Source organism: Eubalaena glacialis, chromosome 5 (assembly GCF_028564815.1).
Source record: "Eubalaena glacialis isolate mEubGla1 chromosome 5, mEubGla1.1.hap2.+ XY, whole genome shotgun sequence".
NCBI classification, from domain to species: Eukaryota; Metazoa; Chordata; class Mammalia; order Artiodactyla; family Balaenidae; genus Eubalaena; species Eubalaena glacialis.
Window position 1 is genome coordinate 104,779,479 of NC_083720.1, and position 17,136 is coordinate 104,796,614.

At 42.5% G+C, this 17,136-nt stretch overlaps 1 protein-coding gene across 3 annotated transcripts in view; it reads right to left on the reverse strand.

Moving 5' to 3' along the window:
* Nucleotides 1-14,423, reverse strand: part of TMEM150C (transmembrane protein 150C) — a 90,516-nt gene extending 76,093 nt beyond the window's left edge. The window contains exons 1-2 of one of the 3 annotated variants that reach the window (XM_061191529.1): nucleotides 14,085-14,155; nucleotides 4,978-5,101 (exon numbers count right to left, since the gene is read on the reverse strand). The gene's annotated coding sequence lies outside the window, so the exon portion shown is untranslated. Of the gene's footprint in view, nucleotides 1-4,977; nucleotides 5,102-14,084; nucleotides 14,156-14,343 lie in introns of those variants that run through there. The other 2 variants (XM_061191530.1, XM_061191528.1) reach the window with 2 other exon arrangements.
* Between the last annotated feature and the right edge of the window lie 2,713 nt (nucleotides 14,424-17,136).

Sequence of the window (17,136 nt, forward strand, 5' to 3'; positions counted from 1 at the left end):
TCCCATGCCCCTAAATAACCCCTAGCCCAGCCTGTCAAAGTAGCTAAATTTACGGAAGAGAGGTTTGATCACAGGGAGCTACTAGGGTCATTAAGGAAGTTAACAGGTATTTACCAAATGTGTGTTATGAGCCCAACACAACAGGAGACCAGGCATGGCCCATGTGACCAAGGATAGGGGCCAGAGTTCACCAGTATCATTAAGATAGAAACGTAGTGCTTTAAATAATTTTAATACCTTATTTATTTTTAGTAAAATGTAAAGTATTTTCACATCTTCACACTGCTCACGCAAGGGGCAGCAGGGTGTAGTGGAATGAAGGGCCTTGGGGGAGGTCTTCCACTTCCTCTTCCAGCCTCATTTCTGAGCATCCAGTGAGCCAGCCCCTCTGAACAACCAGTGGCTCCCCAAGCTGCCCAGCTTTGTTACCCAGGCTCTGCGCTAAGGGCTGCAAATACAAGGATGACTACATAGTCCCCTGCCCCCAGGCAGCTCACAGACAATCAGGAAACAAGCGCAGCACCAGATTGGTACAGGGATTAGGGAGCTTTGAAGGGAGGAAGGTAACCCAGCACGGAGGGCAGGGGGAGGGCAAGCAAGGAGGAAATGACCCTGGGCTGAGTCTTCAGGGACGTGGAGGCTTCCCATGTGGCTGTGGTGGCATGCGCGGGGCAAGCAACAAAGGCATCCAACCCCTGTGGGTGCAGGAACCAGAGTTTTGTGGTGCTCAGAGCACAGTGGGTAAGGCAGTGAGTGGTGAGTGATGGGCTGAGGGGGAGGGCAGGTGCCTGGCACAGGGATGACTACACTGTAGCTGATGCAGTGCCGCTGAATGTCTGGTTCCTTGTTTCGCATTTACACCAGGGAAGTGTGCTCATTGCAAATACTGTAGAAGGTACACATCAGGAAAAAGAAGATGAAAAGTATTCAAAATCCCACAGTTTAGAGATAACCACTGTTAACAATTTCATGTACAATCTTTTATATATATGTATGTGTGTTTATATATTATATATACGTACCTATACTAACAAATATATTTTTCTTCAAAAATGAAATCATTTAAAATGTGATATATACCCACAGTGGAATATTATTTAGCCTTAAAGAGAAAATTCTGACATGCTACAACATGGATAAACCATCAGGACATTGTGCTAAGTGAAATAAGCCAATCATAAAAAGACAAATACTGTATGAGTCCACTTATATGACGTACCTAGAGTAGCCAAATTCATAGAGACATAAGTCAATGGCAGTGGCCAAGTGCTGGGGGAGGAGGGGGAAACAGGGAGCTATTGTTTAATGGGTACAGAGTTTCAGTTTTGTAAGATGATGAGATTTTGGAGATTGGCTGTACAACAATGTGAATATACTTAACACCCCTGAACTGTATACTTAAAAATAGCTAAGATGGTAAATTTTATGTTATGTGTGTTTTTTTTTAACCACACTTAAAATAAAATATATAGGTAAATAAAATATAAAAAAGAAATTCACTTGATAAAGCTATTTTAATACTTTTTCCACTTATTTTTGTGATCACCTTTCCATGCGAGATACATACTCCGCCATCAATATTTCAGATAACTGCATAGTATTCTATTGCAGAGATCTACCTTAATTTATTTAACCCAGGAGAATTACTTTTTAGGATGGAAGAAACCTGCAAACACTTGGCTGATAGGAAGGAGCCAGTGACACTTGGCTGATGGCATGGAGCCAGTAAAGAGCAGAGAGAGATGCAAGACCACAGAAGAGAGAGGGATATTAATAGAGCAAAGGTTCCAAAGAAGGCATGAGGAGATGGCATTCGGGGTTCAAGTAATGGGCTAACCTGAAACACGGGGGAAAATGGATACCACATCCTCTGAGGAAAGGAAATGAAGATGGGTATGAATAGATTTGCATGTGTAAAGAAGACTTTGGGAAATTGAAGAAGTCAAGAGATGACATCTTAATGAAGATAAAGTGGTAGAGAAGTAGGGTATGAAAGAGTTGGAAGGATACATAGCTATGTTCAGAGAATAAGACACTGAGGTTAAAATTTCTGAGGTGAAAAGGTACCAGCTGGACGAGGGTCTGGGTGGAGGGTTGAGAGTGAGTAGCTGTGGTTTAGTGCCAGAGAACTCACTGAGAAGGTATCTAATGATTTTGAGGCCAGATTCATGGTCAGATCATCTAGGATGCCACCTAGATGATCTGACCAAGGGTTATGATGACAAGAGTCAGGAGAGGGAGGTACGGGAAGACCAGGTCTTCAGTTCTTCAAGAAACAAACGAAAGTGACTGGGAGCTGGATGGAGAGTAGTGATGAGAAAGGGTGAGAGGTGGTTTACCACATTTAGCCTCAAAGTTGAGGATGACAAGCCTTTTCATGCAGTGACCCATAGAGGAGGGTGACAGAGCAATCAGCCAAAAGGTCGAGAACTTTATTAACCATGGATCCCCTGGGGTGAAGAGGAAAAGAGTGGGGGAAAATCAACAGAGGACTGGAAGTGAAAACGCTAAGAGGGAGTGAAAATACAAGATATGACACATGTGGGTGGGGAGGTGGGTATGGGAAGTCGTGTCGGCACAAGTTATGGTCCTACAGGAGGCAGAAGGACATGGGGTTATGGACATAGGTGGATGGCCAGGCTTGAACAAAGGAGGGAAAATGACTGCGGAACCCAAGTCCAGTCTTAGAAAAGTGTCAGGAACTGCTACTAAGTTTGCAGAGGGACACAATGAGACTTCTGGTTCACAGAGTACATTTTCCAGTATCTCCAAATTCCTTACCGTAACTTATTTTCCTCCCTAGCACATTAGCCATACACTATACTATTTCCCTGTATATTTTTGGTCGGTCTTCTCCACTAGAATATAAAGCTCCCTGAGGGCAGGAATGTTGTCTGTTTGTTCACTGCTGTATCACCAGCACCTACATCATGTCTGCACATAGCAATGACTCAATAAATCACACTTGTTGAATGAATGCATGAGTGAGTGAATGAATAAATGATAAAGGCCAGTTAAGATAAGGATATCCCATGAGGTTTGCTAAAACGGCAGGGAGGGTCTTCGCCAGGAGGCAGATATCTTACAGTGGTCAGTCCTGAAGGGATGGAAAATGTCGGTCAGGGCCTCCTCCCAAGCTGTATCTGCTCTTTTTTTTCATTTCCCCCTCTTCCCGTGACTACTCCTTCCGATTCTCCAAGACTCAGCTTGGGTGTCACCTCCTCTGGGAAGCCCCCCCAGTGTCTCCTCTGCAGTGCTCTCAAGGTACCCTATGATTCTTCTATTACTATGCTTACACCCTACTGTATGATGACTGTTTACATGTTGGTCTCCCCAACTGGACTGAGCAAGAACAGTGTATCTCCAACACCCAGTAGGGACTCCATACACGTGTGCCGAATATACAAATGGAAAACACTGGACGTGTGAGTTGGTCAATAAAAGCCTGTACTTTTCCTTCTTTGAAGCTCAACCCTGCCATACACGAATTTGTACTTTGGCACCACTGAACAAGGGGGCCGCTGTTGCCACAGCAATCAGGTGGGAAAAAAGCTCAGCTTCCAAAACCAAAGGTAAATTGGAGTCTTTCTGTTTAAATGAGAGGGGTCCACTGTCTTTCACGTGCCCATTCCCCTGTGCAGCTGATCCTGGGCATGCCTGTGATACTCTGGTAGTGCATCATCAAAGTGCATGGGTTGCCTTGCCCACCTGCGATGCTGCCCAGCTGACAGAATATGATAGAATACCCGGTGAGCTTTGTGAAAATGTCTGAGTTAACTGATCTGGGGTGCAGCCTGGATTTTTACAGATTTTCAGATGATTCTATTGCATAGCTAGGGTTGAGAACCTCTGCCCTCTGGCTCTTTGCCATTTTCCCCTGACTTGTGGCGCTGTCCAAGGTAACAGCTCATTAAGCACTTCTTTACCCCAATGTCTGCCCAAGCCCTCCATGGGCAAAGGTCAGCGGTTGTTTGAACAACCCAAGGGGAGGGTGCTATCCCTTAGGACTTAATAAAAGCCAAATCATGCAGTTAGCTGTGAGAAAACCATAGCTGGGTGTTCAAGCAAAAGCCACGCTGTCCAATAACCACACGTGGCTATTTAAACTTAAACTGATCCAAATTTGAAATTGTTTTAATTAAAAGTCCAGTTCCCCAGCTGCACATTCAAGTGCTCAGTAGCTAGTGGCCGCTGTACTGAACAGTTCAGAGATAGAACATTTCCATCACCATAGAAAGTTCTGCTGGACACTGCTAATATAAAAATATCCTTTTCTTCTGAAAATAATCTGGGTGCTTATATTCATTTTCTGCTAATCATGGGCAAAATGAGCCTCATGGTATGCAGAAGGTGAACACACTGAATCTCTGGTCATTTTTTCTCAGATGACTGGTGGTGACTCTTTACCCCTTTTCGGGAAAAAGAACAAAGAAAGGAATTCTATGCTATCATGAACAAAAGTTTTTCTGAAAAGTCCCATCTATGTATTAGGGCAGCAGTGGCTTCCCGACTTTTTTGACTGTGTGTGACAGTAAAAAATATATTTTCTATCACAACCTTGTATACAGATATACACGTATATAACAGAAATTACAAGTTTTACACATCAATATTTATCCTTACTACATGTTTTGCACTTGGATATTTTATAGTTCTATTATATTCTATTTTCTGTTTCATTAAAGAAATATAAACCTACTTAACTGTTCTCATAGCTCTGGTGGCCTATAGCTTGAAAAACCACTACCTTAAGATAGAAGTTGCCCACACAAAACTGAGACTCAATTTCACACTGTAGAGTTAATAGCCAGCTAGATAATAATTAATAGCTAACATTTATTGGGCACTTACTATATGCCAGGCATTGTGTTAAATGTTTTATATTCACTGCCTTATTCAATTCTCATAGTAACTCCATAAAATAGTTGTCCAAGAACTATGAAAGGGCTGAGATTTTACTTGCACAAGTTAGCCTACCACAGTTTCCTGGCTGCTGGCAGAAGACGCAAGACTTCTGGGTCGGAGACAAAGGACTTTATCACAGCAACAGCAGTAGCCAGAGTATCAGCATTTCCTTGCACTAGTTCCCCAACTCCAGTTCCTGTAGGGCATCAAAAGAGGGCTATGTAACACCTGCACATGCAGTGAGTAGCATTACTGGAGAGGAACTCAGCTGCAAGAACTTAAATCTATTATATTGGATATAAGCATGCCTGCTCTCGGCTTCTGAGGGCAACACTATGTCTATCATCCAAGACCATTTACTACACAAACATCCTTAAAAAGACAGTTTAGACTGAAAGGGCAGTCAGTGCCTCTCTTTGAAAAACCTGTTGAAATGCATGAGGCGCATGGAGAACTGTCTCCCAACAGTAGGTGCCATACTTATCCCCATTTTGTACATGAGGAAACAATGACTTAAAGAGGATTAAGTAACTTATTTAAGGTTACACAGCTAGTGATCCAGGTCTACATGACACCTAAGCCTAGGCTGATACCACCTTCTTTCATAGCCAATGGACAGTGAAATAGGAAGAGAGAAGAGAGTTGTCATTCATTTAGTCATTCAGGTATGAAATTTGTCCCTACAGAAAGCAATTAGCCATATATAATTTGTAATAGACCATTTTTTTTTCACATTTTCTTCAAGAATTCCACAGGAAGAGTATCAAATGAACAGGGGTTGACAAGCTTTTTCTATAAAGGGCCAAAGAGTAGAGATTTTCAGCTTTATGGGCCACATGGATTCTGTTTGAATTGCTACTCAGCTCTGCGGTGGGAGTGCAGAAACAGTCACAGGTAATACATAACCAGTGGGCATGGCTGTGTTCCAATAAAACTTTATTTTCAAAATAGTTTGCTAACTCCTGTTCTCAGATAGTCCAGTGGGATACCAAAAAAAAAAAAAAAAATGGCATAGTAATTTCTACACACAAAAAAACCAATGATTTAATTGGAAAAACAAGGTAAATAGGCAACAAGCAAGCAAACCAGGAGCTATATGAAACTGAAGCGAGCCTAGGTTCTATATCGGAGTCCTGTTAAGTCAGCCTGGAAAAACAGTATGTCAAGAACTAATGTAAAATATTCATGGACTAAAAGTAGAATGGAGTCCACACATCATCTCTCTGTGATGACTGTGGTCATGCCAAGACTCTAAGAAATAATGTGACTTCCAAAGGCTTTTTCTAGCTCGTAGATGCTCAGTAGGGGAGCAGTTATCCAAAACAACCCTCTTTAATTTTCCATGTGATGACATGAGTTAAAACCTATGTTATGAATAAGGGGGAAGTAACAGTGAAAAAAATGTTACTCTGGGCCAGGGACCATTCTAGGGATTTCACAAATATTGCCCAATAGCTAATAAAGAATACCATTTCTGAATTGCCAAATTTATGGCTCTGTAAGTGAACACTCACTTGGGTCAGTGGCCTGATCTTAAAAAAAACACGATGTGCCACTATTTGACCACAACGGTATCCTTCCCCCAAATCAGTTACTGAAAAATTTTTGTCTTTATTTTTACATGCATACATATACAATCAAAATTTTGTTTATTCTTCTTTTTCTAATTCTTTTAGGTGGTACGTTAGGTTGTTTACTTAAGATTTTTCTTATTTATACAATCAAAATTTTGTTATACAAATGGCAACCCACTCTTTTTCATATAATCAATTTTCATGTCACATTTAAGCTCAAATTAAAATGGAAAAACGCCAATCAAAATGTCATAGAAAAGATAGCTTTCTCAAGAACAGTTCTATTAGCTGCTAAAATTACAGGGAGATAAATATGGTTCTTGTAAACACTGTGTTGTCATTGACAAGACTGGCAAATTTTTCAAAACGACATGCTTTTGAAGTCTAGGCTACACAGGAACATAATACCACAAGGAAGAAAAACTGTCACCCGTAAGTTAATATTCCTGCTACTGCATGGAGATATATTTTAGTTACTAGTGTTTCTATGTAAATACACTTTAAGTTTTAGTGAAAAGTAGAACTTAGAAATTCCAGGAGATATATTCCCATTGAAACTCCAGGACAATTACATTACAGAATTCTAATTATAATTCACAAACACTCCAAGTTAAGTAAAAAATTATATTTCTATTTGGATTGCTTTACAATGGTATCAATATCTCTTAATTAACACCTTTTCACTCACGAATCAATAGAATAAAAAATAATTTGAAGACTATTTTATTAACCAGCCCAGTTAAAAAAATACACCACCTATTTTAGCTATGTACAGTCAATTTTAATTTATGCTTTAAAACTTCCAATTATTACCATTTAAAATATTTCTTTGGCAGCTAAGTCATCATAAGTATAAAAAAAACCAGGAAGATATCTACTTTGTTAATAAATGAAATATTTGATGAATAATAAGGCTATGCTATTTTTGGAGACATTTATGTTTACATTCAGTTGAAAACCATTATAATTCATTATAATTACTTCATTGTTAAATAACACCATTTAAACTACAGGCTAATTTCCACTACTGCCATAGTTAACCACAATTACTTCTTCTTCTTTTTTTTTACTTCTTAAGCTTTGTCTACATTAGCCTAAAAGTATTACATGACTTTCAATGTTTTGTCAAAGACACTTCATCTCACTCCTTTGCATTCCACAGATAGAGTCTGTATCACTGTCCTCGGATATGGATGATTCTGAAGCCTTGAGCAAAATCTGCATATCGTACGAATTTTTAGTATGTTAGACACAGCCTCTGTAACCATGATGACAAGCTGTTGCCTTTTTTATTCTAACTGACAAAGTCTATGGACAAGTGGTTGCTCATATTTAGTTTGACCTTTAAGAAAAACTGAACTCTACTTCCAAAATGAAATTAGTTTTACTTTCCAGATTGCACTGGGTCGGGGCAGGGAGACTCCCAGCCTCAATTTTAAGACATCTCCTTTTATATGAAATTCTTGAAGCAACATTGTTTTCCACTTATCATATTGAAAATAGATCATGAAGCACTAACAGGCAGAAAGTGATTTTGAAAAACAAATAATTTAGAATGAAGTAAAAAGTGGGGGATTTATGGGACGGACATATCTATTTAGACTTTTGTGACTATTTGCTACAAACCAGTATGCAGAAGTTAGGAAGTGGTCAGGAGGGAAGGAAGACTGAGCTCTTAGCCTCTGGGACATTTGGGTTTCTTTGGGCCCCAGGCTGCCTGTCCAAGGGCATTAACCTTCAGAGGCCACAGGCAGGCAGCAGTGAGGTCTCTTCCAGCCTAAATGTGCAATGACTCCCCTCTCACTCATCAGGCCTCATCTTACACAGAAAACAACTGTCATCAGCTCATTTCCACACTTCTGCAATGCTGTACAATGTTTGAGTCTCACGGGTCTGCAGATGTCCATCTATGTATCACTATTGCATTGCAATATGGGAGCTGAAATTGTTGAACTTGTGGGCTCGGTCAGCAGACGGCCCAGGTTCAGCATTTAGCATGGAGTCCTGTCTTAGATCGGTGCTTCCCAAAGTGATTCTCAAGCCTAGTTGCAGAGGCAGTATTTTACATCATGATCCAGTATACACACACATTTATATAATAAAAAAATGAATAATGACCAAGTTTATATAGTGCTTATTGTATATGGAGAGTTAGAATTGGAACCCAGGGGTCCTGTTTCTGCAGTGCTCTTGACCACCACTCGCCACTGCCTCGTGGCCTTGCACTTGCATGCGTGGGGGAACCAAACGTTTCATCAAACACTAGTAACCCTCACTAAGAGGGATTCACAGTGATAACTCCTATTCTATTATATATCCCATCTCATTAAAAAAAATGCTGATGCTAACCTGTTAAATTGATTTCATAACTCAGGACACATGCTTTGAAAAATATTATAAGTGTTGTATGAAAAATTTTTTGAAAAACATTAACAATAAAAAAGCGAAATAAGTACACGTATCTCATCTTAGAGACTTTACTATGCTATAGTGCATCGTAAATCTCAAAAAGAAGGCGGGGGGGGGGTGGTTAAACGGAATGGTTCCTAAATTTACTCAAGCATCTCCATCCCCTCGTGGAATGGACACTAATTTGGGAAATGTTACCCTATAGTGTTAACACCTTAAGGGCAGAGACAATTTGGGGGTCAATTTAATTTATATTTTAGTGTGCACAAACACCTTTGACAAATTTCCAAATAACTGATTTAGGGAGACTCCTTCCCGGAGAAGATGAACGCCCAGGACCGCGAGCTCTGGCCTGGGGAGAGGTAGCCCAGGTACCTAGGCTGGGATACGTAGGTGAAGGAGGGTCACTCACCCAAGAAATATGAGAGACAGTGTCTTGAGAAAAAGTCTAATTAAAAATGTGCCCTCTTACAAGCAGCTCATGCAGCTCAATATCAAAAAAACAAACAACCCAATCCAAAAATGGGCAGAAGACCTAAATAGACATTCCTCCAAAGAAGATATACAGATAGCCAACAAACACATGAAAGAATGCTCAACATCACTAATCATTAGAGAAATGCAAATCAAAACTACAGTGAGGTATCACCTCACACCAGTCAGAATGGCCATCATCAAAAAATCTACAAACAATAAATGCTGGAGAGGGTGTGGAGAAAAGGGAACCCTCTTGCACTGTTGGTGGGAATGCAAATTGATACAGCCACTATGGAGAACACTATGGAGGTTCCTTAAAAAACTATAGAGCTACCATATCACCCAGCAATCCCACTACTGGACATATACCCTGAGAAAACCATAATTCAATAAGAGTCATGTATCACAATGTTCATTGCAGCTCTATTTACAATAGCCAGGACATGGAAGCAACCTAAGTGTCCATCGACCGATGAATGGATAAAGAAGATGTGGCACATATATACAATGGAATATTACCCAGCCATAAAAAGAAACGAAATTGAGTTATTTGTAGTGAGGTGGATGGAGTTAGAGTCTGTCATACAGAGTGAAGTAAGTCAGAAAGAGAAAAACAAATACCATATGTTAACACATATATATGGAATCTAAAAAAAAAAAAAAAAGGTTATGAAGAACCTAGGGGCAGGACAGGAATAAAGACGCAGACGCAGAGAATGGACTTGAGGACACGGGGAGGGGGAAGGGTAAGCTGGGACGAAGTGAGAGAGTGGCATGGACTTACATATACTACCAGATGTAAAACAGATAGCTAGTGGGAAGCAGCCGCATAGCACAGGGAGATGAGCTCAGTGCTTTTTGACCACCTAGAGGGGTGGGATAGGGAGAGTGGGAGATAGACCCAAGAGGGAGGAGATATGGGGATATATGTATATGTATAGCTGATTCACTTTGTTATAAAGCAGAAACTAACACACCATTGTAAAGCAAGTATACTCCAATAAAGATGTTAAAAAAAAAATGTGTCCCTCTCAATGGTTAAAATGATGGCTTTAATGAAAGCCAACTTGACTAAAAAATTGAAACAACATAGTAGATGTTAAATAAAATCCCATTCTAATAGTTTTACTAAAATAAAGGTAGGTTATTTTTTAAGTGGATTTGTTCATCCATAGGGGCTGGGCTAGGTGGGAGGGTCTGGGTTGAAGGCTAAGGGAAAGAAACCAGACAAGAAGGGCCCAAGGAAGGCAGAGGCTTCAGCCACTCCTTGAGGGGCACTCACTTGTCAGACTTTTCATAGGGTCTCTGTGAGTGCAGGAGAGGTAGGGGGGCTGCTTGTACCTCATCATCAACTTCCTGCCCCTCTAAATCTCCCTCCCTTTGAAATACTGAAAAGTGCAGAAACTGACTCTAAGAATGAATGATTCTATAATGTGCAAAAGAGCAAATAATAAAACAAGTTCAAGAACACAGACACATGGGGCCAAGCATCTAAACAACTCTGGGTGATGCTTATTTTTGTGGCTAGCAGACATATGGAAATTAAAAAGGGAAACTATTTTTAGAATAGAGTTGAACTTCAGCATAACACACCTTCTTCAGAGTAATTGCAACCATTTTTTCATAACAACAGGGTTACAAAGTGAAATCTTAATTCCTAGTTCTATCAATGCCAATCTCCACTTTCTTCTAATTAAGGATAATTGCCATTAAGTACTATCTCTGCAGGAAATGGGTGGAGAGAATTTAAAGCTGCACAGGCCAGTATGGTAGCCACTAGCCCCATGTGGCTATTTAAATTAATTAAAATTAAATAAAATTTCAAATTCAGTTCTTCAATTATGTTAGACATATTTCAAGGATTCAAGAGCCACATGTGGCTCGTGGCTACCATGTTGTGCAGATTATAGAACATTTCCATCACTGTGTGAAGTTTCATTGGACAGCGCTAATCTAGAGAAAGGCCATTCACAGATGCTAAAAAGAAAATTGTTCCTTTCTCCCTACATCTAAGAGTTCCAAGTGCTACCTAGCAGAGCTGGTTTGACTTAGAATACCGCTGGGTTGAATTTGAAGGCTACTGCCAAAGATTTCATTATTATTTCAAAATATCATTGCAGTTGGCCAGTGTAAAATCTCTTTACATTAAGACTTTCCATTGCCAGAAGTTATCTTTCAAAATCCAGACATGCTAGGAAATGATATTTGGTGATAATAATAACTTGTTTAAGTTCCACTAATTTATGAGCTAGTGCTTAGAGCAAATTATGAAAAAAACAACATAAAGATATATGGCACCATCGGCTCCAGGAATAAAAGTTCACAGTTAAAATAAGTAGGGATGCACATCTGTTGTTGCCCTTAGGATAAAGAAAATATATATTACACACCTGGGTCTTTTCCTAGCTTTTTCATGAACTTAGACTCAGATTCTGTAACATTTGGTCTTTGTATCACATTTTGAGAAATTTCGCATATATATCATTTGAGCCTCACAGCACCTAATCACTGTTATAGTGCGGATTCTGAATGCTGTAGATTCTTCTTGTGAAGGGGAAGATTGAGAGGTAATACATTATCTTGTCAGCGTCTGTCTTGCTTAATTGTTTACTGAACTGATCCCAAGTGGCTGGATTACGTTGAAACCAAATGGCTAGGATTGCAGGGGCCAGCTAGCTTTTCGTTCTTCATGACTCCAGGCTGCCCTGCTAATCTGGCCACTGTACTGCAGAGGTGTGTCTAGGTCACAGGGGAAACAAAGCAGGAGGACACACAGGAGTGTAAAGTCAAGTGCTGTCACTCTTGATGACCACAAAGCAGATAAAGTGAGTACAAGAAAACCCTGCAAGGTCATAGTAACCATGATTGTGGTATTTCTAGAACAAAGCCTAAACATAAGGCATTACTATGTTCATGCAAAAAAAAAAAAGAAAAAATTACTCCACAGAGTAAACTATCTCCCCGAGAGCAAGCAACTTGTAAAAGGCATTTGATGAGAAATACATGAGTTAAGTAATTGCTATAAGGACACTTTAAGGTCAATTTAAATAATACAAACAAATTTCCTTCAGCTAATGGCAGATTATAATAAACATGCGTTTCCCAAACACTCTAATATGTTTGTTCAACGTCATAACATCTACCAACTGTCATTATTGTTAGCAAAACTTCTTTATCCTTTTATTTACCATGTCCAGTTTTTGAACTTCCAACTTGGAGAGCTTGCAAAATATTTATTAAATACTGTATAAATAAAAGACACCATTAAAATTCTTATGCTTATGCCTTGAAGATTAAACTCACATTTCTAGCTCATTAAGAGATGGTAGCTATAGTTAATCGTAGAAACATGGTGTGTCTGGGACGCACAGAAGAAAAAGTTTGGGATTATTTAATGCACGAGAACTGAGAATGTAAAAGTCTATGATCTCCAAATACCACACATATGAACCTAACAATTTTTCCTTGAAAACTTTAAGTAGGTCAACTTATTAACTGTTACCATGGAGTTTATACATCCACATTTGTCTATCTTTTTGATGAACTGCAGCCCAGAATGGAGTTACAACCCTGAATTATTAAAAATCTGCCTTTGATTCAAGCAGAGAAATGAAGAAGCAGAAACTAATATTACTGTTTAGGCTGTGTTATTGTAATAGATCCAAGAACTTTTTAAAAAACCCATGTTATTAGTATATTTGGTTGCCTAACAGGACCTCTCCTGGTCTCCCACAGGAAGTGGGACCGGGTTCACTCCAGGAGAGGGGTTTCCATCCCAACTGGGCTGTGTTCTCACATTTGTAGTCAACAGTCCTTGGCTCAGCCGTGAAAGACGGTCTGACCGGAATAAACCTGACCAAAAAAATCAGGCAAGTGTTTGGGATATAATAAAGTGCTGTGGAGGTAGGGGTGGACGGAGGAGAGGGGTGAGTAGAGAGAAAAGGAATATGAATCTAGAATGGGAAAAACCCTCTCGTTCTCCATTTGATTCGTTTAAGGAGGAGAAAATCACTCGACAAGGGCTCTCTTCAGAACCCAAAGCTAATCACTCTTTTATTGCAATGGATGGTCAAACAGCCTCGGTCGGTCGCCCACTCACCGGCATCTCGCCGGAGAAACCGAAAATCCCATTTCTTCCCAAGTGCGCACCCAGGAGAGGAAAGCGAGATTGTTCATTTAGAGCGGAGGGCTGCGCACAGGGCAAGGCAAGTTAGTGCCTCCCTCCCGGCTCCCCTGCTGCCCCCGCCAGCCTGCCTCGGCTAACGGGAAAGTGAACGGCGAACGGCAGGGAGACCGGGAGGCCAAACTTGGGGTTGTTTCCGAGTCCCCCGACAACAAAAGGCCTGGGTATCGGATGGGGCGGCGTGGGGCGTGGGGGACACCTGTCAAACGACGGGATCCGAACCGCAGCGGGCGGGAGGCGCAGGGGCTCGGCTGACGGCACTGCGGCGGCGGCGGGGACTCCGGAACGCCGCCAGCCACCGCGCCTCGCTCCGGGAGTGCACCCGCGGGGGCTCGGGAGGCGGCGCCGCGCCCGGGGCGCTCCGGGGCGGGGGCCGCCCCCGAGCAGGGCTCCGCGGCCGGGAGGACCCCGCCGCCCGAGCCCCGCTGCGGCTCCCGCCGTCCCCTGTTCTCCGCCTCCGGCCTGGGCGCGGAGCCGAACCCCATGCCCCCTGGCTGCCCGGCGGCCCCGCGCGGAGGAGGGGGCGCCGCGCCTACCTGCTCCGGTGCGGCGGGGCCGCGGTCGCCTGGCGGGGCCGTGACCTGCGGCGGCGGCAGCGGCGGCGGCGGCGGCAGTCGCGGCGAGGAGGGCGCTTCCTTCAGGAAGGGGTGGGATCTGCCTGCCCGCCGCGCCGCGGCCCGCCCCCGACTTATTCTGGGGTCCCGGCTTCCAGGCCTCCCGGGGAGAGTGACCCCCTCCACACCCCTCCCCTCGGGTTTCCGGCTTCCACCACCCCTCGGGGCCCCGCATAGTTACCCGGGGCTGGAGCCGAGCGGGGACGGTGGAACCGCTTCTTTCCAAAGCCTTTGTGAACGCGATTGCCTGGCGCTCGCTCCTCACTCAACAAAAGGAAGGACTGAATCTGGGATCCTCCGCCTGGTGGTTATTTATTCCTGACCTGTTGTAACCTTCTGGTCGGCTCCCTTCTGTCCACACACCTAGGGTTTTTGCACAGAGCAGCTAAAACTCATTTTCGTGCCCACTGGCTGAATGCAGTTCGCCGCCGCTCAGCGCTCTCCCGCGGTTTTCTTTCATCGTGAAGAGCAAACACAGGGCCAACTTCTGACCCTGACAATGAGCGGAGACTCCAAGGCCGCCCTCCCAGCGCCAGGTTGCTCTCTTCCTGTCAGTGTCTCGTCTGAGTCTGTTATAAAACTGTATTCATCGGCATCTAAATAGCTTTCCCCACCGCAGACCGCAGCCTATCAGTGGCACCATGTCAGTGACCTCTGGCAGCAGCGTGGATCAAGGCTATTTTTATCTCACGCTCATCGTTAACTTCTCTTCCAAACGCAGCCTTCCGGGGCTCCCACGGGAGGACCGCCTCTATCCACCTGCCTTAGGCTGACCTCCATTCTTTTAGCGCCCCCCCACCACCACCACACCTGCCTCTTCTCATCTGCTGCCTCTCAAAGCACACGGTTCAAATTCTCCAATTCAACATTCCAGAACTCTTCCTTCCCCCACGATGTACTATTCCCCCATAATACACTATTATGTGTGTATTGATATGTTTTTACTGCTTTCTCCTGGCTACTAGACTGCGAGCTTCTTGAGGCCAGGGACCTGGCCTCTTCTGTTTACCTTCCCTTCAGGTTAAAACATCTGGTTGAAACAGCAAAAACAAAAACTTTAATCTAGATCCCCTGCTGAATTTTGTGGAGGATAGCCTATGCCCATTCTTTCTGAGGAGAGTGACTACTGCTTTCATCAGATCCTCAGTGATCTGTGACTCCCCAGAGTTAAGAATTGCTTGAGGCCAGTCGGTGAATGAACCTCAGCTCTGAGGTGAGGACCGACCCCCCCCCAATTCCATCCCTTCTATACCATTCATTTCTCTCTGTGATGACTGAAGGCACCCTCTAGCTACACCTGCTTCCAGTTCATTCTTTTAAAACTTCTGGATTCATACAATTAGTAGTCCTTCTTAACTCTGCGTATCTGAATCACCAGTGGGAGCTTTAAAAAATACAAATGCCTGGATCTACCTCAGACCCCCTAAGTCAGAACCCGAGGGCAGGGAGTGTTGAGCAGAGAGGAGCGATCCAAACAAGGGTATTTTTACAAAGAGTCACAGGTGATTCTGACATGCCCATGACTAAATCACTGCCTTTCTTGGGAGAAGGGGTCCCTATTTGTAAAATGTCCTTACTTTTCCTTGTCTTTATGGAAGGATTGAGAACCCTTGCACTATGTTAAATTTATTTGAACATTTTCATTTTCACTCAGAGCCAGGCCCACTTGTGCTTAAGAAACAAACTTGAATTTGTGAAGGTGGCAGGCTCGGTGCCATTTGTCAGCAGCGCTAAATCATCGCCACCTTCATCTCTAAAACGTCCATCCAAATAAACTCAAAGAGTGGAATAAATTACATTCCTGACAGTGATATTGACAGCTGAAAGATTATGTTAAAATCCCAGCCATGAAGGAGAGTTGGTTGTTATAAACGGATTCCATTAATGTCATGAGACTTCTAGTGAAGCTTCAAGAGAACTGAAGACAAACTAAATATAAGTTTATCCATGCTTTGATTTTTCTTTTATTGGTCTTGGTATCCCATCCGTTAAAATTCATCCACGATGTACTCAGTACAATCTTAGATATATTAAATCATGTATGGATGTAAGAGCAAAATACTATCCTGGAGCTGGTTCTCTTCTTTAAAAATGTATATAAAGATCTATCCTGTATTCTAAAATGATCTGTTGACAATGTTCCAAAATGCTTCAGGCTTTGAGGAAAGGGCCAAGTACAGATCAAACAGGGTTTAAGACCTGGAAATAGAGGCCAGCCACAAACTTGGTGGGTAGGATGGTGATCAGTACGCAGGGATAGAATCATTCCACAGGACCACGATGCGGCGCCATGATTCTGACACCATGGTGCTCTACCAAGTCCACTGACCTAACTCACAGCACAGGTATCCCTCCCTCTGAGTAGGGGTGGTGGCTTTTCTGATATAAGTGAACTTGTTACCCAACTGAAACCACTACAGAACATTTAGAATCGCAAAGAGATTCTCTCTTCTCTCATTTTCTTTCTCCCTGCAGCCACTTTATTGTTGTTTAAGATTCAAGTCAGTTCCTTTGTTCAGCTGGCAAAACAGACTTGAGAAGCACAACTCATAAATAACACTCCTGGGATTCTGGGAATCCCTGCTGCTGGTCCAATTGCAGTGAATCTCGTTGTAATAATAATCTCTGTATAACAAAATCATTCCCAGCCGTATCCAATCATTACCAAGGCTTATCAGTTGAATTATCCAATCCAACTGATGAGTCATCTCTGGTGAGCAGGAAAACCATACAAAGTTCATTGAAATGGCATTTGATCTCTACCAACACCTACCTATTAAAGAAAACCTCACAGGGTAATTGGAAAGTGAACATTTAACAGGACGTTAAACGGGAGCTATTATTTTATTTCCATTTTGACAGGGGCCCCAGATAATGGTTGCCAACCACTCTCACGTTCCAAACAAGTTGCAGGACCACCAAGTAGGGCTTGCAAAGGAGTGTTGCCTGATCTTTCACTTGCTTTGAAGGTATA